This window comes from Narcine bancroftii, chromosome 13 (assembly GCF_036971445.1).
Source record: "Narcine bancroftii isolate sNarBan1 chromosome 13, sNarBan1.hap1, whole genome shotgun sequence".
Classification (NCBI taxonomy): domain Eukaryota; kingdom Metazoa; phylum Chordata; class Chondrichthyes; order Torpediniformes; family Narcinidae; genus Narcine; species Narcine bancroftii.
In genome coordinates, this window is record NC_091481.1 from 56,173,433 (window position 1) to 56,196,716 (window position 23,284).

Consider the following 23,284-nt stretch of genomic DNA (forward strand, 5'->3'; position numbering starts at 1 on the left):
TAAGTGGAGCTGTGAATGAGTTGCTCAGTGAGTGAGTGGAGCAGTGAAGGAGTCGCTCAGTCAGTGAGTGAGTGGAGCATGAATGAGTGGCACAGTGAGTGAGTGGAGCAGTGAAGGAGTGGCTCAGTGAGTGTGTGAATGGAGCATGAAGGAGTGGCTGAGTGAGTGAGTGGAGCAGTGAAGGAGTGTATCAGTGAGTGAGTGGAGCAGTGAAGGAGTGGCTCAGAGAGTGAGTGGAGCAGTGAAGGAGTGGCTCAGTGAGTGAGTGGAGCAGTGAAGGAGTGGCTCAGAGAGTGAGTGGAGCAGTGAAGGAGTGGCTCAGTGAGTGTGTGAATAGAGCATGAAGGAGTGGCTGAGTGAGTGAGTGGAGCAGTGAAGGAGTGGATCAGTGAGTGAGTGGAGAAATGAAGGACTGGCTCAGTTAGTGAGTGAGTGGAGCAGTGAAGGAATGGCTCAGTGAGTGAGTGGAGCAGTGAAGGAGTGGCTCAGTGAGTGAGTGGAGCAGTGAAGGAATGGCTCTGTGAGTGAGTGAGTGGAGCAGTGAAGGGGTTGCTGAGTGAGTGAGTGAGTGGAGCAGTGAAGGAGTTGCTCAGTTAGTGACTGGATCAGTAAAGGAATGGCTCAGTGAGTGAGTGAGTGGAGCTGTGAAGGAGTGGCTCAGTGAGTGAGTGGAGCATTGAAGGTGTGCCTCAGTTAGTTAGTCTAGCAGTGAAGGATTGGCTCATGACTCAATGAGTGGAGCAGTGAAGGAGTGGCTCAGTGAGTGAGTGAGTGGAGCAGTGAAGGAGTGGCTCAGTGAGTGAGTGGAGCTGTGAAGGAGTGGCTCGGTGAGTGTGTGGAGCACTGAAGGAGTGGATCAGTGAGTGAGTGGAGAAGTGAAGGAGTGGCTCAGTTAGTGATTGGAGCAGTGAAGGAGTGGCGCAGTGAGTGATTGATTGGAGCAGTGAAGGAGTGGATCAGTTAGTGAGTGGTGAAGTGAAGGAGTGGCTCAGTGAGTGAGTGGAGCAATGAAGGAGTTGCTCAGTTAGTGACTTTAGCAGTGAAGGAATGGCTCAGTGAGTGAGTGAGTGGAGCTTTGAAGGAGTGTCTCAGTGTGCGAGTGGAGCAATGAAGGAGTGCCTCAGTGAGTGAGTGGAGCAGTGAAGGAGTAGCTCAGTGAGTGAGTGAATAGAGCAGTGAAGGAGTGGCCGAGTAGGTGAGTGGAGCAGTGAAGGTGTGGCTCAGTGAGACAGTGAGTAGAGTAGTCAAGGAGTGGCTCATCAGTGAGTGAGTGGAGCAGTGAAGGAGTTGCTCAGTGAGTCAGTGGAGCAGTGAAGGAGTGGCTAAGTGAGTGAGTGGAGCCGTAAAGGAGTGGCTCGATGAGTGAGTGGAGCAGTGAAGGAATGGTTCAGTGAGTGAGTGAGTGGAGCAGTGTAGGGGTTGCTGAGTGAGTGAGTGAGTGGAGCAGTGAAGGAGTAGCTCAGTGAGTGAGTGAATAGAGCAGTGAAGGAGTGGCTGAGTGAGTGAGTGGAGTAGTGAAGGTGTGGCTCAATGAGACAGTGAGTAGAGAAGTGAAGGAGTGGCTCATCAGTGAGTGAGTGGAGCAGTGAAGGAGTGGCTCAGTGAGTGACTGAGCGGAGCAGTGAAGGAGTGGCTCAGTGAGTGAGTGGAGCAGTGAAGGAGTGGCTCAGTGAGTGAGTGGACATGTGAAGGAGTGGCTCAGTGAGTGAGTGAGTGGAGCCGTGAAGCAGTTGCTCAGTTAGTGATTGGAGCAGTGAAGGAGTTGTTGTGTGAGTGAGTGGAGCTGTGAAGGAGAGGCTCAGTTAGTGAGTGCATGGAGCAGTGAAGGAGTTGCTCAGTTAGTGATAGGAGCTGTGAAGGAGTGGTTGTGTGAGTGAGTTGAGCTGTGAAGGAGAGGCTCATTTAGTGAGTGAGTGGAGCAGTGAAGGAGTTGTTCAGTTAGTGATTGGATCAGTGATGTGGCTCAGGTAGTGAGCGAGTGGAGCAGTAAAGGATTTGCTCAGTTAGTGATTGGAGCATTGAAGATGTGGCTCAGGTAGTGAGTCAGTGGAGAATTAAAGGCGTGGCTCAGTGAGAGAGTGAGTAGAGCAGTGAAGGAGTAGCTCAGTTATTGAGTGGAGCAGTGAAGGAGTGACACAGTTAGTGAGTGAGTGGAGCAGTGAGGGCGAGGCTCAGTGAGTGAGTGGAGCAGTTAAGGAGTGGCTCAGTTAGTGAGTGAGTCTAGCAATGATGGAGTGGCTCATGACTGAAAGAGTGGAGCAGTGAAGGAGTGGCTCAGTGAGTGAATAGAGGAGTAAAGGAGAGCTCAGTTAGTAAGTGAGTGGAGCAGTGAAGGAGTGGCTCGATGAGTGATTGAGTGAGTGGACAGTGAAGGAATGTCTCAGTTAGTGAGTGAGTGGTGCAGTGAAGGAGTGGTTCAGTGAGTGAGTGGAGGAGTGAGGGAGGGGCTCAGTCAGTGATTGGAGCAGTGAAGGAGTGGTTGTGTGAGTGAGTGGAGCTGTGAAGGAGAGGCTCAGTTAGTGAGTGCGTGGAGCAGTGAAGGAGTTGCTCAGTTAGTGATTGGAGCTGTGAAGGAGTGGTTGTGTGAGTGAGTGGAGCTGTGAAGGAGAGGCTCATTTAGTGAGTGAGTGGAGCAGTGAAGAAGTTGCTCAGTGATTGGATCAGTGAAGATGTGGCTCAGGTAGTGAGCGAGTGGAGCAGTGAAGGATTTGCTCAGTTAGTGATTGGAGCATTGAAGATGTGGCTCAGGTAGTGAGTCAGTGGAGCATTAAAGGCGTGGCTCAGTGAGAGAGTGAGTAGAGCAGTGAAGGAGTAGCTCAGTTATTGAGTGGAGCAGTGAAGGAGTGACACAGTTAGTGAGTGAGTGGAGCAGTGAGGGCGAGGCTCAGTGAGTGAGTGGAGCAGTTAAGGAGTGGCTCAGTTAGTGAGTGAGTCTAGCAGTGATGGAGTGGCTCATGACTGAAAGAGTGGAGCAGTGAAGGAGTGGCTCAGTGAGTGAATAGAGGAGTGAAGGAGAGCTCAGTTAGTGAGTGAGTCTAGCAGTGATGGAGTGGCTCATGACTGAAAGAGTGGAGCAGTGAAGGAGTGGCTCAGTGAGTGAATAGAGGAGTGAAGGAGAGCTCAATTAGTGAGTGAGTGGAGCAGTGAAAGTGTGGCTTAGTTAGTGAGTGGACGAGTGAGGAGTGGCTCAGTGAGTGAGTGAGTAGAGCAGTGTAGGAGTGGCTGAGTAGGTGAGTGGAGCAGTGAAGGAGAGGCTCAGTTAGTGAGTGAATGGAGCAGTGAAGGAGTGGCTCAGTGCGTGAATGAGTGGAGCTGTGAAGGAGTGGTTCAGTGAGTGAGTGGAGCTGTGAAGGAGTTACTCAGTGAGTGAGTGGAGCAGTGAAGGAGTCGCTCAGTGAGTGAGTGAGTGGAGCATGAAGGAGTGGCACAGTGAGTGAGTGGAGCAGTGAAGGAGTGGCTCAGTGAGTGTGTGAATGGAGCATGAAGGAGTGGCTGAGTGAGTGAGTGGAGCAGTGAAGGAGTGTATCAGTGAGTGTTTGGAGAAATGAAGGACTGGCTCAGTTAGTGAGTGAGTGGAGCAGTGAAGGAAGTGCTCAGTGAGTGAGTGGAGCAGTGAAGGAGTGGCTCAGAGAGTGAGTGGAGCAGTGAAGGAGTGGCTCAGTGAGTGTGTGAATAGAGCATGAAGGAGTGGCTGAGTGAGTGAGTGGAGCAGTGAAGGAGTGGATCAGTGAGTGAGTGGAGAAATGAAGGACTGGCTCAGTTAGTGAGTGAGTGGAGCAGTGAAGGAATGGCTCAGTGAGTGAGTGGAGCAGTGAAGGAGAGGCTCAATGAGTGAGTGAGTTGAGCAGTGAAGAAGTGGCTTAGTTAGTGAGTGGAGCAGTGAAGGAGTGGCTCATGACTGAGTGAGTGGAGGAGTGAAGGAGTGGCTCAGTGAGTGAGTGGAGCAGCAAAGAAGAGGCTCAGTTAGTGAGTGAGTGGAGCACTGAAGGAGTGGCTCAGTTAGTGAGTGAGTGGAGCAGTGAAGGAATGGCTCAGTGAGTGAGTGCGTGGAGCAGTGAAGGAGTTGCTCAGTTAGTTACTGGAGCAGTGAAGGAATGGCTCAGTGAGTGAGTGAATAGAGCAGTGAAGGAGTGGCTGAGTAGGTGAGTGGAGCAGTGAAGGTGTGGCTCAGTGAGTGAGTGGAGCAGTGAAGGAGAGGCTAAGTTAGTGACTGAGTGGAGCACTGAAGGAGCGGCTCAGTGAGTGAGTAGAGCAGTGATGGAGTGTTCATTGAGTGACTGAGTGGAGCAGTGAAGGAGTGGCTCTGTGAGTGAGTAGAGCAGTGAAGGAGAGCTCAGTTAGTGAGTGAGTGGAGCACTGCAGTGAAGGAGTGGCTCAGTGAGTGAGTGGAGCAGTGAAGGAGTGGCTCGATGAGTGATTGAGTGTGTGGAGCAGTGAAGGAATGGCTCAGTTAGTGAGTGAGTGGAGCAGGTAAGGAGTGGCTTAGTGAGTGAGTGGAGCTGTGAAGGAGTGGCTTAGTTAGTGAGTGAAGCAGTGAAGGAGTCCCTCAGTGAGTGAGTGAGTGGAGCAGTGAAGGAGTGGCTCAATGAGTGAGTGAGTGGAGCAGTGAAAGAGTGGCTTAGTTAGTGAGTGGAGCAGTGAAGGAGTTGCTCAGTGAATGAGTGGAGCAGTTAAGGAGTGGCTCAGTTAGTGAGTGAGTGAGTGGAGCAGTGAAGGAATGTCTCAGTTAGTGAGTGAGTGGTGCAGTGAAGGAGTGGTTCAGTGAGTGAGTGGAGCAGTGAAAGAGTGGCTTAGTGAGTGAGTAGAGGAGTGAAGGAGAGCTCAATTAGTGAGTGATTGGAGCAGTGAAAGTGTGGCTTAGTTAGTGAGTGGACGAGTGAGGAGTGGCTCAGTGAGTGAGTGAGTAGAGCAGTGTAGGAGTGGCTCATGACTGAGTGAGTGGAGGAGTGAGCGAGGGGCTCAGTGCGTAAATGAGTGGAGCTGTGAAGGAGTGGCTCAGTGAGTGAGTGGAGCTGTGAATGAGTTGCTCAGTGAGTGAGTGGAGCAGTGAAGGAGTCGCTCAGTGAGTGAGTGAGTGGAGCATGAATGAGTGGCACAGTGAGTGAGTGGAGCAGTGAAGGAGTGGCTCAGTGAGTGTGTGAATGGAGCATGAAGGAGTGGCTGAGTGAGTGAGTGGAGCAGTGAAGGAGTGTATCAGTGAGTGAGTGGAGCAGTGAAGGAGTGGCTCAGAGAGTGAGTGGAGCAGTGAAGGAGTGGCTCAGTGAGTGAGTGGAGCAGTGAAGGAGTGGCTCAGAGAGTGAGTGGAGCAGTGAAGGAGTGGCTCAGTGAGTGTGTGAATAGAGCATGAAGGAGTGGCTGAGTGAGTGAGTGGAGCAGTGAAGGAGTGGATCAGTGAGTGAGTGGAGAAATGAAGGACTGGCTCAGTTAGTGAGTGAGTGGAGCAGTGAAGGAATGGCTCAGTGAGTGAGTGGAGCAGTGAAGGAGTGGCTCAGTGAGTGAGTGGAGCAGTGAAGGAATGGCTCTGTGAGTGAGTGAGTGGAGCAGTGAAGGGGTTGCTGAGTGAGTGAGTGAGTGGAGCAGTGAAGGAGTTGCTCAGTTAGTGACTGGATCAATAAAGGAATGGCTCAGTGAGTGAGTGAGTGGAGCTGTGAAGGAGTGGCTCAGTGAGTGAGTGGAGCATTGAAGGTGTGCCTCAGTTAGTGAGTCTAGCAGTGAAGGATTGGCTCATGACTCAATGAGTGGAGCAGTGAAGGAGTGGCTCAGTGAGTGAGTGAGTGGAGCAGTGAAGGAGTGGCTCAGTGAGTGAGTGGAGCTGTGAAGGAGTGGCTCGGTGAGTGTGTGGAGCACTGAAGGAGTGGATCAGTGAGTGAGTGGAGAAGTGAAGGAGTGGCTCAGTTAGTGAGTGGAGCAGTGAAGGAGTGGCGCATTGAGTGATTGATTGGAGCAGTGAAGGAGTGGATCAGTTAGTGAGTGGTGAAGTGAAGGAGTGGCTCAGTGAGTGAGTGGAGCAATGAAGGAGTTGCTCAGTTAGTGACTTTAGCAGTGAAGGAATGGCTCAGTGAGTGAGTGAGTGGAGCTTTGAAGGAGTGTCTCAGTGTGCGAGTGGAGCAATGAAGGAGTGCCTCAGTGAGTGAGTGGAGCAGTGAAGGAGTAGCTCAGTGAGTGAGTGAATAGAGCAGTGAAGGAGTGGCCGAGTAGGTGAGTGGAGCAGTGAAGGTGTGGCTCAGTGAGACAGTGAGTAGAGTAGTGAAGGAGTGGCTCATCAGTGAGTGAGTGGAGCAGTGAAGGAGTTGCTCAGTGAGTCAGTGGAGCAGTGAAGGAGTGGCTAAGTGAGTGAGTGGAGCCGTAAAGGAGTGGCTCGATGAGTGAGTGGAGCAGTGAAGGAATGGTTCAGTGAGTGAGTGAGTGGAGTAGTGTAGGGGTTGCTGAGTGAGTGAGTGAGTGGAGCAGTGAAGGAGTAGCTCAGTGAGTGAGTGAATAGAGCAGTGAAGGAGTGGCTGAGTGAGTGAGTGGAGTAGTGAAGGTGTGGCTCAATGAGACAGTGAGTAGAGAAGTGAAGGAGTGGCTCATCAGTGAGTGAGTGGAGCAGTGAAGGAGTGGCTCAGTGAGTGACTGAGCGGAGCAGTGAAGGAGTGGCTCAGTGAGTGAGTGGAGCAGTGAAGGAGTGGCTCAGTGAGTGAGTGGACATGTGAAGGAGTGGCTCAGTGAGTGAGTGAGTGGAGCCGTGAAGCAGTTGCTCAGTTAGTGATTGGAGCAGTGAAGGAGTTGTTGTGTGAGTGAGTGGAGCTGTGAAGGAGAGGCTCAGTTAGTGAGTGCGTGGAGCAGTGAAGGAGTTGCTCAGTTAGTGATAGGAGCTGTGAAGGAGTGGTTGTGTGAGTGAGTGGAGCTGTGAAGGAGAGGCTCATTTAGTGAGTGAGTGGAGCAGTGAAGGAGTTGCTCAGTTAGTGATTGGATCAGTGATGTGGCTCAGGTAGTGAGCGAGTGGAGCAGTAAAGGATTTGCTCAGTTAGTGATTGGAGCATTGAAGATGTGGCTCAGGTAGTGAGTCAGTGGAGAATTAAAGGCGTGGCTCAGTGAGAGAGTGAGTAGAGCAGTGAAGGAGTAGCTCAGTTATTGAGTGGAGCAGTGAAGGAGTGACACAGTTAGTGAGTGAGTGGAGCAGTGAGGGCGAGGCTCAGTGAGTGAGTGGAGCAGTTAAGGAGTGGCTCAGTTAGTGAGTGAGTCTAGCAATGATGGAGTGGCTCATGACTGAAAGAGTGGAGCAGTGAAGGAGTGGCTCAGTGAGTGAATAGAGGAGTGAAGGAGAGCTCAGTTAGTAAGTGAGTGGAGCAGTGAAGGAGTGGCTCGATGAGTGATTGAGTGAGTGGACAGTGAAGGAATGTCTCAGTTAGTGAGTGAGTGGTGCAGTGAAGGAGTGGTTCAGTGAGTGAGTGGAGGAGTGAGGGAGGGGCTCAGTCAGTGATTGGAGCAGTGAAGGAGTGGTTGTGTGAGTGAGTGGAGCTGTGAAGGAGAGGCTCAGTTAGTGAGTGCGTGGAGCAGTGAAGGATTTGCTCAGTTAGTGATTGGAGCTGTGAAGGAGTGGTTGTGTGAGTGAGTGGAGCTGTGAAGGAGAGGCTCATTTAGTGAGTGAGTGGAGCAGTGAAGAAGTTGCTCAGTTAGTGATTGGATCAGTGAAGATGTGGCTCAGGTAGTGAGCGAGTGGAGCAGTGAAGGATTTGCTCAGTTAGTGATTGGAGCATTGAAGATGTGGCTCAGGTAGTGAGTCAGTGGAGCATTAAAGGCGTGGCTCAGTGAGAGAGTGAGTAGAGCAGTGAAGGAGTAGCTCAGTTATTGAGTGGAGCAGTGAAGGAGTGACACAGTTAGTGAGTGAGTCTAGCAGTGATGGAGTGGCTCATGACTGAAAGAGTGGAGCAGTGAAGGAGTGGCTCAGTGAGTGAATAGAGGAGTGAAGGAGAGCTCAGTTAGTGAGTGAGTCTAGCAGTGATGGAGTGGATCATGACTGAAAGAGTGGAGCAGTGAAGGAGTGGCTCAGTGAGTGAATAGAGGAGTGAAGGAGAGCTCAATTAGTGAGTGAGTGGAGCAGTGAAAGTGTGGCTTAGTTAGTGAGTGGACGAGTGAGGAGTGGCTCAGTGAGTGAGTGAGTAGAGCAGTGTAGGAGTGGCTGAGTAGGTGAGTGGAGCAGTGAAGGAGAGGCTCAGTTAGTGAGTGAATGGAGCAGTGAAGGAGTGGCTCAGTGCGTGAATGAGTGGAGCTGTGAAGGAGTGGCTCAGTGAGTGAGTGGAGCTGTGAAGGAGTTACTCAGTGAGTGAGTGGAGCAGTGAAGGAGTCGCTCAGTGAGTGAGTGAGTGGAGCATGAAGGAGTGGCTGAGTGAGTGAGTGGAGCAGTGAAGGAGTGTATCAGTGAGTGTTTGGAGAAATGAAGGACTGGCTCAGTTAGTGAGTGAGTGGAGCAGTGAAGGAAGTGCTCAGTGAGTGAGTGGAGCAGTGAAGGAGTGGCTCAGAGAGTGAGTGGAGCAGTGAAGGAGTGGCTCAGTGAGTGTGTGAATAGAGCATGAAGGAGTGGCAGAGTGAGTGAGTGGAGCAGTGAAGGAGTGGATCAGTGAGTGAGTGGAGAAATGAAGGACTGGCTCAGTTAGTGAGTGAGTGGAGCAGTGAAGGAATGGCTCAGTGAGTGAGTGGAGCAGTGAAGGAGTGGCTCAGTGAGTGAGTGGAGCAGTGAAGGAATGGCTCTGTGAGTGAGTGAGTGGAGCAGTGAAGGGTTTGCTGATGGAGTCAGTGAGTGGAGCAGTGAAGGAGTTGCTCAGTTAGTGACTGGATCAGTGAAGGAATGGCTCAGTGAGTGAGTGAGTGGAGCTGTGAAGGAGTGGCTCAGTGAGTGAGTGGAGCAGTGAAGGTGTGCCTCAGTTAGTGAGTGGAGAAGTGAAGGAGTGGCTCAGTTAGTGAGTGGAGCAGTGAAGGAGTGGCGCAGTGAGTGATTGATTGGAGCAGTGAAGGAGTGGATCAGTTAGTGAGTGGTGAAGTGAAGGAGTAGCTCAGTGATTGAGTGGAGCAGTGAAGGAGTGACACAGTTAGTGAGTGAGTGGAGCAGTGAGGGCGAGGATCAGTGAGTGAGTGGAGCAGTGAAGGATTGGCTCAGTTAGTGAGTGAGTCTAGCAGTGATGGAGTGGCTCATGACTCAATGAGTGGAGCAGTGAATGAGTGGCTCAGTGAGTGAGTGAGTGGAGCAGTGAAGGATTGGCTCAGTGAGTGAGTGGAGCTGTGAAGGAGTGGCTCGGTGAGTGTGTGGAGCACTGAAGGAGTGGATCAGTGAGTGAGTGGAGAAGTGAAGGAGTGGCTCAGTTAGTGAGTGGAGCAGTGAAGGAGTGGCGCAGTGAGTGATTGATTGGAGCAGTGAAGGAGTGGATCAGTTAGTGAGTGGTGAAGTGAAGGAGTGGCTCAGTGAGTGAGTGGAGCAATGAAGGAGTTGCTCAGTTAGTGACTGGAGCAGTGAAGGAATGGCTCAGTGAGTGAGTGAGTGGAGCTTTGAAGGAGTGGGTCAGTGTGCGGGTGGAGCAATGAAGGAGTGCCTCAGTGAGTGAGTGGAGCAGTGAAGGAGTAGCTCAGTGAGTGAGTGAATAGAGCAGTGAAGGAGTGGCCGAGTAGGTGAGTGGAGCAGTGAAGGTGTGGCTCAGTGAGACAGTGAGTAGAGTAGTGAAGGAGTGGCTCATCAGTGAGTGAGTGGAGCAGTGAAGGAGTGGCTCAGTGAGTCAGTGGAGCAGTGAAGGAGTGGCTCAGTGAGTGAGTGGAGCCGTAAAGGAGTGGCTCGATGAGTGAGTGAATAGAACATGAAGGAGTGGCTGAGTGAGTGAGTGGAGCAGTGAAGGAGTGGATCAGTGAGTGAGTGGAGAAGTGAAGGAGTGGCTCAGTGAGTGAGTGAAGCAGTGAAGGAATGGCTCAGTGAGTGAGTGAGTGGAGCAGTGAAGGAGTTTCTCAGTGAGTGAGTGAGTGGAGCAGTGAAGGAGTTGCTTAGTTAGTGACTGGAGCAGTGAAGGAATGGCTCAGTGAGTGAGTGAGTGGAGCTGTGAAGGAGTGGCTCAGTGAGTGAGTGAGTGGAGCAGTGAAGGAGTTGCTCAGTTAGTGACTGGAGCAGTGAAGAAATGGCTCAGTAAGTGAATAAGTGTTGCAGTCTTCGAGTTGCTCAGTGAGTGAGTGGAGCTGTGAAGGAGTGGCTGAGTGAGTGAGTGGAGCAGTGAAGGAGTGGCTCAGTGAGTTTTTGAATAGAGCATGAAGGAGTGCCTGAGTGAGTGAGTGGAGCAGTGAAGGAATTGCTCAGTGAGTGAGTGAGTGGAGCAGTGAAGGAGTTTCTTAGTTAGTGACTGACGCAGTGAAGGAATGGCTCAGTGAGTGAGTGTGTGGAGCTGTGAAGGAGTTGCTCAGTGAGTGAGTGGAGCAATGAAGGAGAGTTCAGTTAGTGAGTGAGTGGAGCAGTGAAGGAGTGGCTCAGTGAGTGTGTGAATGGAACATGAATGAGTGGCTGTGTGAGTGAGTGGAGCAGTGAAGGAGTGGATCAGTGAGTGAGTGTAGAAGTGAAGGACTGGCTCAGTTAGTGAGTGAGTGGAGCAGTGAAGGAATGGCTCAGTTAGTGAGTGAGTGGAGCAGTGAAGGAGTTGCTCAGTTAGTGACTGGATCAGTGAAGGAATGGCTCAGTGAGTGAGTGGAGCAATGAAGGAGTGGCTCAGTGAGTGAGTGGAGCAGTGAAGGAGAGTTCAGTTAGTGAGTGAGTGGAGCAGTGAAGGAGTGGCTCAGTGAGTGTGTGAATGGAGCATGAAGGAGTGGCTGTGTGAGTGAGTGGAGCAGTGAAGGAGTGGATCAGTGAGTGAGTGGAGAAGTGAAGGACTGGCTCAGTTAGTGAGTGAGTGGAGCAGTGAAGGAATGGCTCAGTTAGTGAGTGAGTGGAGCAGTGAAGGAGTTGCTCAGTTACTGACTGGATCAGTGAAGGAATGGCTCAGTAAGTGAGTGGAGCAATGAAGGAGTGCCTCAGTGAGTGAGTGGAGCAGTGAAGGACTAGCTCAGTGAGTGAGTGAATAGAGCAGTGAATGAGTGGCTGAGTGAGTGAGTGGAGCAGTGAAGGAGTGGATCAGTGAGTGAGTGGAGAAGTGAAGGACTGGCTCAGTTAGTGAGTGAGTGGAGCAGTGAAGGAATGGCTCAGTTAGTGAGTGAGTGGAGCAGTGAAGGAGTGGATCATTAAGTGAGTGGGGAAGTGAAGAAGTGGCTCAGTGAGTGAGTGGAGCAGTGAAGGAATGGCTCAGTGAGTGAGTGAGTGGACCTGTGAAGGAGTGGCTCAGTGAGTGAGTGGAGCAATGAAGAAGTGCCTCAGTGAGTGAGTGGAGCAGTCAAGGAGTAGCTCAGTGAGTGAGTGAATAGAGCAGTGAAGGAGTGGCTGAGTAGGTGAGTGGAGCAGTGAATGTGTGGCTCAGTGAGACAGTGAGTAGAGTAGTGAAGGATTGGCTCATCAGTGAGTGAATGGAGCAGTGAAGGAGAGGCTCAGTTAGTGAGTGAGTGGAGCACAGCAGTGAAGGAGTGGCTCAGTGATTGAGTGGAGCAGTTAAGGAGTTGCACAGTGAGTGAGTGGAGCAGTGAAGGAGTGGCTCAGTGAGTGTGTGAATGGAGCATGAAGGAGTGGCTGAGTGAGTGAGTGGAGCAGTGAAGGAGAGGATCAGTGAATGAGTGGAGAAGTGAAGGACTGGCTCAGTGAGTGAGTGAGTGGAGCAGTGAAGGAGTTGCTCAGTTAGTGACTGGATCAGTGAAGGAATGGCTCAGTGAGTTAATGTGTGCAGCTGTGAAGGAGTGGCTCAGTGAGTGAGTGGAGCAATGAAGGAGTGCCTCAGTGAGTGAGTGGAGCAGTGAAGGAGTAGCTCAGTGAGTGAGTGAATAGAGCAGTGAAGGAGTGGCTGAGTGAGTGAGAGGAGTAGTGAATGTGTGGCTCAATGAGAGTGTGAATGGAGCAGTGAAAGAGTGGCTCTGTAAGTGAGTAGAGCAGTGAAGGATAGCTCAGTTAGTGATTGAGTGGAGCACTGCAGTGAAGGAGTGGCTCAGTGAGTGAGTGGAGCAGTGAAGGAGTGGCTCAGTGAGTGAGTGGAGCAATGAAGGAGTTGCTCAGTTAGTGACTGGAGCAGTGAAGGAATGGCTCAGTGAGTGAGTGAGTGGAGCTTTGAAGGAGTGGCTCAGTGTGCGAGTGGAGCAATGAAGGAGTGCCTCAGTGAGTGAGTGGAGCAGTGAAGGAGTAGCTCAGTGAGTGAGTGAATAGAGCAGTGAAGGAGTGGCCGAGTAGGTGAGTGGAGCAGTGAAGGTGTGGCTCAGTGAGACAGTGAGTAGAGTAGTGAAGGAGTGGCTCATCAGTGAGTGAGTGGAGCAGTGAAGGAGTGGTCAGTGAGTCAGTGGAGCGGTGAAGGAGTGGCTTAGTGAGTGAGTGGAGCCGTGAAGGAATGGCTCAGTTAGTGAGTGAGTGGAGCAGTGAAGGAGTGGATCAGTGAGTGAGTGGAGAAGTGAAGGAGTGGCTCAGTGAGTGAATGGAGCAGTGAAGGAATGGCTCAGTGAGTGAGTGAGTGGAGCAGTGAAGGAGTTGCTCAGTGAGTGAGTGAGTGGAGCAGTGAAGGAATGGCTCAGTGAGTGAGTGAGTGGTGCAGTGAAGGAGTGGTTCAGTGAGTGAGTGGAGCAGTGAAACAGTGGCTTAGTGAGTGAGTAGAGGAGTGAAGGAGAGCTCAATTACTGAGTGAGTGGAGCAGTGAAAGAGTGGCTTAGTTAGTGAGTGGAGGAGTGAAGGAGTGGCTCAGTGAGTGAGTTAGTAGAGCAGTGTAGGAGTGGCTCATGACTGAGTGAGTGGAGGAGTGAGGGAGGGGCTCAGTCAGTGAATGGAGCAGTGAAGGAGAGGCTCAGTTAGTGAGTGAATGGAGCAGTGAAGGAGTGGCTCAGTGAGTGAGTGGAGCTGTGAAGGAGTTGCTTAGTTAGTGACTGCAGCAGTGAAGGAATGGCTCAGTGAGTGAGTGAGTGGAGCTGTGAAGGCGTGGCTCAGTGAGTAAGTGGAGCAGTGAAGGAGTTGCTGAGTGAGTGAGTGAGTGGAGCATTGAAGGAGTAGCTCAGTGAGTGAGTGAATAGAGCAGTGAAGGAGTGGCTGAGTGAGTGAGTGAGTGGAGCAGTGAAGGAGTAGCTCAGTGAGTGAGTGAATAGAGCAGTGAAGGAGTGGCTGAGTGAGTGAGTGGAGCAGTGAAGGAGTGGCTCAGTGAGTGAGTGGAGCAGTGAAGGAGAGGCTCAGTTAGTGAGTAAGTGGAGCACTGAAGGAATGGCTCAGTTAGTGAGTGAGTGGAGCAGAGAAGGAGTGGCTCAGTGAGTGAGTAGAGCAGTGAAGGAGTGTTTATTGAGTGACTGAGTGGAGCAGTGAAGGAGTGGCTCTGTAAGTGAGTAGAGCAGTGAAGGAGTGGCTCGAATAGTGATTGAGTGAGTGGAGCAGTGAAGGAATGGCTCAGTTAGTGAGTGAGTGGAGCAGTGAAGGAGTGGCTCAGTGAGTGAGTGGAGCAGTGAAGGAGTGGCTTAGTGAGTGAGTTAGTAGAGCAGTGTAGGAGTGGCTCAGTTAGTGAGTGAGTTGAGCAGTGAAGGAGTGGCTTAGTTCGTGAGTGGAGCAGTGAAGGAGTGGCTCATGATTGAGTGAGTGGAGGAGTGAGGGAGTGGCTCAGTCAGTGAGTGGCGCAGTGAAGGAGTGGCTCAGTTAGTGACGGAATGGAGCAGTGAAGGAGTGGCTCAGTGAGTGAGTGGAGATATGAAGGAGTGGCTCAGTGAGTGAGTGTGTCGAGCAGTGAAGGAGTTGCTCAGTTAGTGATTGGAGCTGTGAAGGAGTGGCTCTGTGAGTGAGTGGAGCTGTGAAGGAGTGGCTCAGTTAGTGAGTGAGTGGAACAGTGAAGGAGTTGATCAGTTAGTGATTGAATCAGTGAAGATGTGGCTCAGGTACTGAGTGAGTGGAGCAGTGAAGGATTTGCTCAGTTAGTGATTGGAGCATTGAAGATGTGGCTCAGGTAGTGAGTCAGTAGAGCAGTAAAGGCGTGGCTCAGTGAGTTAGTGGAGCAGAGAAGGAGTGGCTCAGTGAGTGAGTGTGTCGAGCAGTGAAGGAGTTGCTCATTTAGTGACTGGAGCTGTGAAGGAGTGGCTCTGTGAGTGAGTGGAGCTGTGAAGGAGTGGCTCAGTTAGTGAGTGAGTGGAACAGTGAAGGAGTTGCTCAGTTAGTGATTGGATTAGTGAAGATGTGGCTCAGGTAGTGAGTGAGTGGAGCAGTGAAGGAGTTGCTCAGTGAGTGATTGGAGCAGAGAAGGAGTGGCTCAGTGAGTGATTGAGTGGAGCAGTGAAGGAGTGGCTCAGTGAGTGAGTGGAGCAATGAAGGAGTGGCTAAGTGAGAGAGTGAGTAGAGCAGTGAAGGAGTATCTCAGTGATTGAGTGGAGCAGTGAAGGAGTGACACAGTTAGTGAGTGAGTGGAGCTGAGAAGCAGTGGCTCAGTGAGTGATTGAGTGGAGCAGTGAAGGAGTTGCTCAGTGAGTAAGTGGAGCAATGAAGGAGTGGCTCAGTGAGAGAGTGAGTAGAGCAGTGAAGGAGTAGCTCAGTGATTGAGTGGAGCAGTGAAGGAGTGACACAGTTAGTGCGTGAGTGGAGCAGTGAGGGCGTGGCTCAGTGAGTGAGTGGAGCAAAGAAAGAGTGGCTCAGTTAGTGAGTGAGTCTAGCAGTGAAGGAGTGGCTCATGACTGAAAGAGTGGAGCATTGAAGGAGTGGCTCAGTGAGTGAGTGAGTGGAGCAGTGAAGGAGTGGTTCAGTGAGCGAGTGGAGCTGTGAAGGAGTGGCTCAGTGAGTGAGTGGAGCAGAGAAGGAGTGGCTCAGTGAGTGAGTGGAGCAGAGAAGGAGTGGCTCAGTGAGTGAGTAGAGCAGAGAAGGAGTGTTTATTGAGTGACTGAGTGGAGCAGTGAAGGAGTGGCTCTGTAAGTGAGTAGAGCAGTGAAGGAGAGCTCATTTGGTGAGTGAGTGGATCACTGCAGTGAAGGAGTTGCTCAGTTAGTGACTGGAGCTGTGAAGGAGTGGCTCAGTGAGTGAGTGGAGTAGTGAAGGAGTGGCTCGATGAGTGATTGAGTGAGTGGAGCAGTGAAGGAATGGCTCAGTTAGTGAGTGAGTGGAGGAGTGAGGGAGTGGCTCAGTCAGTGTATGGCGCAGTGAAGGAGTGGCTCAGTTAGTGACGGAATGGAGCAGTGAATGAGTGGCTCAGTGAGTGATTGATGGGAGCAGTGAAGGAGTGCCTCAGTGAGTGAGTGGAGCTGTGAAGGAGTGGCTCAGTTAGTGAGTGAGTGGAACAGTGAAGGAGTTGCTCAGTTAGTGATTGGATCAGTGAAGATGTGGCTCAGGTAGTGAGTGAGTTGAGCAGTGAAGGATTTGCTCAGTTAGTGATTGGAGCATTGAAGATGTGGCTCAGGTAGTGAGTCAGTGGAGCAGTAAAGGCGTGGCTCAGTGAGTTAGTGGAGCAGAGAAGGAGTGGCTCAGTGAGTGAGTGTGTCGAGCAGTGAAGGAGTTGCTCAGTTAGTGACTGGAGCTGTGAAGGAGTGGCTCTGTGAGTGAGTGGAGCTGTGAAGGAGTGGCTCAGTTAGTGAGTGAGTGGAACAGTGAAGGAGTTGCTCAGTTAGTGATTGGATCAGTGAAGATGTGGCTCAGGTAGTGAGTGAGTCTAGCAGTGAAGGAGTGACTCATGACTGCAAGAGTGGAGCAGTGAAGGAGTGGCTCAGTGAGTGAGTGAGTGGAGCAGTGAAGGAGTGGCTCAGTGAGTGAGTGGAGCTGTGAAGGAGTGGCTGAGAGAGTGAGTGGAGCAGTGAAGGAGTGGATCAGTGAGTGAGTGGAGAAGTGAAGGAGTGGCTCAGTGAGTGAGTGGAGCATTGAAGGAGTGGCTCAGTGAGTGAGTGAGTTGAGCAGTGAAGGAATGGCTCAGTTAGTGAGTGAGTGGAGCAGTGAAGGAGTGGATCAGTTAGTGAGTGGTGAAGTGTAGGAGTAGCTCAGTGAGTGAGTGAATAGAGCAGTGAAGGAGTGGCTGAGTGAGTGAGTGGTGCAGTGAAGGTGTGGCTCAGTGAGTGACTGAGCGGAGCAGTGAGGTGTGTCTCAGTGAGTGAGTGGAGCAGTGAAGGAGAGGCTCAGTTAGTGAGTGAGTGGAGCACTGAAGGAATGGCTCAGTTAGTGAGTGAGTGGAGCAGTGAAGGAGTGGCTCAGTGAGTGAGTGGAGCAGTGAAGGAGTGGCTTAGTGAGTGAGTGGAGCAGTGAAGGAGTCGGTCAGTGAGTGAGTGAGTGGAGCAGTGAAGGAGTGGCTCAGTGAGTGAGTTAGTAGAGCAGTGTAGGAGTGGCTCAGTTAGTGAGTGAGTTGAGCAGTGAAGGAGTGGCTTAGTTCGTGAGTGGAGCAGTGAAGGAGTGGCTCAGTTAGTGACGGAATGGAGCAGTGAAGGAGTGGCTCAGTGAGTGAGTGGAGATATGAAGGAGTGGCTCAGTTAGTGAGTGAGTGGAACAGTGAAGGAGTTGCTCAGTTAGTGATTGGATTAGTGAAGATGTGGCTCAGGTAGTGAGTGAGTGGAGCAGTGAAGGAGTTGCTCAGTGAGTGATTGGAGCAGAGAAGGAGTGGCTCAGTGAGTGATTGAGTGGAGCAGTGAAGGAGTGGCTCAGTGAGTGAGTGGAGCAATGAAGGAGTGGCTAAGTGAGAGAGTGAGTAGAGCAGTGAAGGAGTATCTCAATGATTGAGTGGAGCAGTGAAGGAGTGACACAGTTAGTGAGTGAGTGGAGCTGAGAAGCAGTGGCTCAGTGAGTGATTGAGTGGAGCAGTGAAGGAGTTGCTCAGTGAGTGAGTGGAGCAATGAAGGAGTGGCTCAGTGAGAGAGTGAGTAGAGCAGTGAAGGAGTAGCTCAGTGATTGAGTGGAGCAGTGAAGGAGTGACACAGTTAGTGAGTGAGTGGAGCAGTGAGGGCGTGGCTCAGTGAGTGAGTGGAGCAAAGAAAGAGTGGCTCAGTTAGTGAGTGAGTAGAGCAGTGAAGGAGTAGCTCAGTGATTGAGTGGAGCAGTGAAGGAGTGACACAGTTAGTGAGTGAGTGGAGCAGTGAGGGCGTGGCTCAGTGAGTGAGTGGAGCAAAGAAAGAGTGGCTCAGTTAGTGAGTGAGTCTAGCAGTGAAGGAGTGGCTCATGACTGAAAGAGTGGAGCATTGAAGGAGTGGCTCAGTGAGTGAGTGAGTGGAGCAGTGAAGGAGTGGTTCAGTGAGCGAGTGGAGCTGTGAAGGAGTGGCTCAGTGAGTGAGTGGAGCAGAGAAGGAGTGGCTCAGTGAGTGAGTAGAGCAGAGAAGGAGTGTTTATTGAGTGACTGAGTGGAGCAGTGAAGGAGTGGCTCTGTAAGTGAGTAGAGCAGTGAAGGAGAGCTCATTTGGTGAGTGAGTGGAGCACTGCAGTGAAGGAGTGGCTCAGTGAGTGAGTGGAGCAGTGAAGGAGTGGCTCGATGAGTGATTGAGTGAGTGGAGCAGTGAAGGAATGGCTCAGTTAGTGAGTGAGTGGAGGAGTGAGGGAGTGGCTCAGTCAGTGAGTGGCGCAGTAAAGGAGTGGCTCAGTTAGTGACGGAATGGAGCAGTGAATGAGTGGCTCAGTGAGTGATTGATTGGAGCAGTGAAGGAGTGCCTCAGTGAGTGAGTGGAGCTGTGAAGGAGTGGCTCAGTTAGTGAGTGAGTGGAACAGTGAAGGAGTTGCTCAGTTAGTGATTGGATCAGTGAAGATGTGGCTCAGGTAGTGAGTGAGTTGAGCAGTGAAGGATTTGCTCAGTTAGTGATTGGAGCATTGAAGATGTGGCTCAGGTAGTGAGTCAGTGGAGCAGTAAAGGCGTGGCTCAGTGAGTTAGTGGAGCAGAGAAGGAGTGGCTCAGTGAGTGAGTGTGTCGAGCAGTGAAGGAGTTGCTCAGTTAGTGACTGGAGCTGTGAAGGAGTGGCTCTGTGAGTGAGTGGAGCTGTGAAGGAGTGGCTCAGTTAGTGAGTGAGTGGAACAGTGAAGGAGTTGCTCAGTTAGTGATTGGATCAGTGAAGATGTGGCTCAGGTAGTGAGTGAGTGGAGCAGTGAAGGAGTTGCTCAGTTAGTGATTGGAGCAGAGAAGGAGTGGCTCAGTGAGTGATTGAGTGGAGCAGTGAAGGAGTGGCTCAGTGAGTGAGTGGAGCAATGAAGGAGTGGCTCAGTGAGAGAGTGAGTAGAGCAGTGAAGGAGTACCTCAGTGATTGAGTGGAGCAGTGAAGGAGTGACACAGTTAGTGAGTGAGTGGAGCTGAGAAGGAGTGGCTCAGTGAGTGATTGAGTGGAGCAGTGAAGGAGTTGCTCAGTAAGTGAGTGGAGCAATGAAGGAGTGGCTCTGTGAGAGATTGAGTAGAGCAGTGAAGGAGTAGCTCAGTGATTGAGTGGAGCAGTGAAGGAGTGACACAGTTAGTGAGTGTGTGGAGTAGTGAGGGCGTGGCTCAGTGAGTGAGTGGAGCAGTGAAAGAGTGGCTCAGTTAGTGAGTGAGTCTAGCAGTGAAGGAGTGGCTCATGACAGAAAGAGTGGAGCAGTGAAGGAGTGGCTCAGTGAGTGAGTGAGTGGAGCAGTGAAGGAGTGGTTCAGTGAGTGAGTGGAGCTGTGAAGGAGTGGCTCAGTGAGTGAGTGGAGCAGTGAAGGAGTGGATCAGTGAGTGAGTGGAGAAGTGAAGGAGTGGCTCAGTGAGTGAGTGGAGCAGTGAAAGAGTGGCTCAGTTAGTGAGTGAGTGGAGCAGTGAAGGAATGGTTCAGTTAGTGAGTGAGTGGAGCAGTGAAGGAGTGGATCAGTTAGTGAGTGTTGAAGTGAAGGAGTGGCTCAGTGAGTGAGTGGAGCAGTGAAGGAGTGGATCAGTTAGTGAGTGTTGAAGTGAAGGAGTGGCTCAGTGAGTGAGTGGAGCAGTGAAGGAATGGTTCAGTTAGTGAGTGAGTGGAGCAGTGAAGGAGTGGATCAGTTAGTGAGTGGTGAAGTGAAGGAGTGGCTCAGTGAGTGAGTGGAGCAGTGAAGGAATGGCTCAGTGAGTGAGTGAGTGGAGCTGTGAAGGAGTGGCTCAGTGAGTGAGTGGAGCAAAGAAAGAGTGGCTCAGTTAGTGAGTGAGTCTAGCAGTGAAGGAGTGGCTCATGACTGAAAGAGTGGAGCATTGAAGGAGTGGCTCAGTGAGTGAGTGAGTGGAGCAGTGAAGGTGTGGTTCAGTGAGTGAGTGGAGCTGTGAAGGAGTGGCTCAGTGAGTGAGTGGAGCAGTGAAGGAGTGGTTCAGTGAGTGAGTAGAGCAGAGAAGGAGTGTTTATTGAGTGACTGAGTGGAGCAGTGAAGGAGTGGCTCTGTAAGTGAGTAGAGCAGTGAAGGAGAGCTCATTTGGTGAGTGAGTGGAGCACTGCAGTGAAGGAGTGGCTCAGTGAGTGAGTGGAGCAGTGAAGGAGTGGCTCGATGAGTGATTGAGTGAGTGGAGCAGTGAAGGAATGGCTCAGTTAGTGAGTGAGTGGAGCAGTGAAGGAGTGGCTCAGTGAGTGAGTGGAGCAGTGAAGGAGTGGCTTAGTGAGTGAATGGAGCAGTGAAGGAGTCGCTCAGTGAGTGAGTGAGTGGAGCAGTGAAGGAGTGGCTCAGTGAGTGAGTGAGTAGAGCAGTGTAGGAGTGGCTCAGTTAGTGAGTGAGTTGAGCAGTGAAGGAGTGGCTTAATTAGTGAGTGGAGCAGTGAAGGAGTGGCTCATGATTGAGTGAGTGGAGGAGTGAGGGAGTGGCTCAGTCAGTGAGTGGCGCAGTGAAGGAGTGGCTCAGTTAGTGACGGAATGGAGCAGTGAATGAGTGGCTCAGAGAGGGATTGATTGGAGCAGTGAAGGAGTGGCTCAGTGAGTGAGTGGAGCTGTGAAGGAGTGGCTCAGTTAGTGAGTGAGTGGAACAGTGAAGGAGTTGCTCAGTTAGTGATTGGATCAGTGAAGATGTGGCTCTGGTAGTGAGTGAGTTGAGCAGTGAAGGATTTGCTCAGTTAGTGATTGGAGCATTGAAGATGTGGCTCAGGAATTGAGTCAGTGGAGCAGTAAAGGCGTGGCTCAGTGAGTTAGTGGAGCACAGAAGGAGTGGCTCAGTGAGTGAGTGTGTCGAGCAGTGAAGGAGTTGCTCAGTTAGTGACTGGAGCTGTGAAGGAGTGGCTCTGTGAGTGAGTGGAGCTGTGAAGGAGTGGCTCAGTTAGTGAGTGAGTGGAACAGTGAAGGAGTTGCTCAGGTAGTGATTGGATCAGTGAAGATGTGGCTCAGGTAGTGAGTGAGTGGAGCAGTGAAGGAGTTGCTCAGTTAGTGATTGGAGCAGAGAATGAGTGGGTCAGTGAGTGATTGAGTGGAGTAGTGAAGGAGTGGCTCAGTGAGTGAGTGGAGCAATGAAGGAGTGGCTCAGTGAGAGAGTGAGTAGAGCAGTGAAGGAGTAGCTCAGTGATTGAGTGGAGCAGTGAAGGAGTGACACAGTTAGTGAGTGAGTGGAGCTGAGAAGGAGTGGCTCAGTGAGTGATTGAGTGGAGCAGTGAAGGAGTTGCTCAGTGAGTGAGTGGAGCAATGAAGGAGTGGCTCTGTGAGAGAGTGAGTAGAGCAGTGAAGGAGTAGCTCAGTGATTGAGTGGAGCAGTGAAGGAGTGACACAGTTAGTGAGTGTGTGGAGTAGTGAGGGCGTGGCTCAGTGAGTGAGTGGAGCAGTGAAAGAGTGGCTCAGTTAGTGAGTGAGTCTAGCAGTGAAGGAGTGGCTCATGACTGAAAGAGTGGAGCAGTGAAGGAGTGGCTCAGTGAGTGAGTGAGTGGAGCAGTGAAGGAGTGGTTCAGTGAGTGAGTGGAGCTGTGAAGGAGTGGCTCAGTGAGTGAGTGGAGCAGTGAAGGAGTGGATCAGTGAGTGAGTGGAGAAGTGAAGGAGTGGCTCAGTGAGTGAGTGGAGCAGTGAAGGAGTGGCTCAGTTAGTGAGTGAGTGGAGCAGTGAAGGAATGGTTCAGTTAGTGAGTGAGTGGAGCAGTGAAGGAGTGGATCAGTTAGTGAGTGGTGAAGTGAAGGAGTGGCTCAGTGAGTGAGTGGAGCAGTGAAGGAATGGCTCAGTGAGTGAGTGAGTGCAGCAGTGAAGGTGTTTCTCAGTGAGTGAGTAAGTGGAGCAGTGAAGGAGTTGCTCAGTTAGTGACTGGAGCAGTGAAGGAATGGCTCAGTGAGTGAGTGAGTGGAGCTGTGAAGGAGTGGCTCAGTGAGTGAGTGGAGCAAAGAAAGTGTGGCTCAGTTAGTGAGTGAGTCTAGCAGTGAAGGAGTGGCTCATGACTGAAAGAGTGGAGCATTGAAGGAGTGGCTCAGTGAGTGAGTGAGTGGAGCAGTGAAGGAGTGGTTCAGTGAGTGAGTGGAGCTGTGAAGGAGTGGTTCAGTGAGTGAGTGGAGCAGTGAAGGAGTGGCTCAGTGAGTGAGTAGAGCAGAGAAGGAGTGTTTATTGAGTGACTGAGTGGAGCAGTGAAGGAGTGGCTCTGTAAGTGAGTAGAGCAGTGAAGGAGAGCTCATTTGGTGAGTGAGTGGAGCACTGCAGTGAAGGAGTGGCTCAGTGAGTGAGTGGAGCAGTGAAGGAGTGGCTCGATGAGTGATTGAGTGAGTGGAGCAGTGAAGGAATGGCTCAGTTAGTGAGTGAGTGGAGCAGTGAAGGAGTGGCTCAGTGAGTGAGTGGAGCAGTGAAGGAGTGGCTTAGTGAGTGAGTGGAGCAGTGAAGGAGTCGCTCAGTGAGTGAGTGAGTGGAGCAGTGAAGGAGTGGCTCAGTGAGTGAGTGAGTAGAGCTGTGTAGGAGTGGCTCAGTTAGTGAGTGAGTTGAGCAGTGAAGGAGTGGCTTAGTTAGTGAGTGGAGCAGTGAAGGAGTGGCTCATGATTGAGTGAGTGGAGGAGTGAGGGAGTGGCTCAGTCAGTGAGTGGCGCAGTGAAGGAGTGGCTCAGTTAGTGACGGAATGGAGCAGTGAATGAGTGGCTCAGTGAATGATTGATTGGAGCAGTGAAGGAGTGGCTCAGTGAGTGAGTGGAGCTGTGAAGGAGTGGCTCAGTTAGTGAGTGAGTGGAACAGTGAAGGAGTTGCTCAGTTAGTGATTGGATCAGTGAAGATGTGGCTCAGGTAGTGAGTCAGTGGAGCAGTTAAGGCGTGGCTCAGTGAGTTAGTGGAGCAGAGAAGGAGTGGCTCAGTGAGTGAGTGTGTCGAGCAGTGAAGGAGTTGCTCAGTTAGTGACTGGAGCTGTGAAGGAGTGGCTCTGTGAGTGAGTGGAGCTGTGAAGGAGTGGCTCAGTTAGTGAGTGAGTGGAACAGTGAAGGAGTTGCTCAGTTAGTGATTGGATCAGTGAAGATGTGGCTCAGGTAGTGAGTGAGTGGAGCAGTGAAGGAGTTGCTCAGTTAGTGATTGGAGCAGAGAAGGAGTGGCTCAGTGAGTGATTGAGTGGAGCAGTGAAGGAGTGGCTCAGTGAGTGAGTGGAGCAATGAAGGATTGGCTCAGTGAGAGAGTGAGTAGAGCAGTGAAGGAGTAGCTCAGTGATTGAGTGGAGCAGTGAAGGAGTGACACAGTTAGTGAGTGAGTGGAGCTGAGATGGAGTGGCTCAGAGAGTGATTGAGTGGAGCAGTGAAGGAGTTGCTCAGTGAGTGAGTGGAGCAATGAAGGAGTGGCTCTGTGAGAGAGTGAGTAGAGCAGTGAAGGAGTAGCTCAGTGATTGAGTGGAGCAGTGAAGGAGTGACACAGTTAGTGAGTGTGTGGAGTAGTGAGGGCGTGGCTCAGTGAGTGAGTGGAGCAGTGAAAGAGTGGCTCAGTTAGTGAGTGAGTCTAGCAGTGAAGGAGTGGCTCATGACTGAAAGAGTGGAGCAGTGAAGGAGTGGCTCAGTGAGTGAGTGAGTGGAGCAGTGAAGGAGTGGTTCAGTGAATGAGTGGAGCTGTGAAGGAGTGGCTCAGTGAGTGAGTGGAGCAGTGAAGGAGTGGATCAGTGAGTGAGTGGAGAAGTGAAGTAGTGGCTCAGTGAGTGAGTGGAGCAGTGAAGGAGTGGCTCAGTTAGTGAGTGAGTGGAGCAGTGAAGGAATGGTTCAGTTAGTGAGTGAGTGGAGCAGTGAAGGAGTGGATCAGTTAGTGAGTGGTGAAGTGAAGGAGTGGCTCATTGAGTGAGTGGAGCAGTGAAGGAATGGCCCTGTGAGTGAGTGAGTGCAGCAGTGAAGGAGTTTCTCAGTGAGTGAGTGAGTGGAGCAGTGAAGGAGTT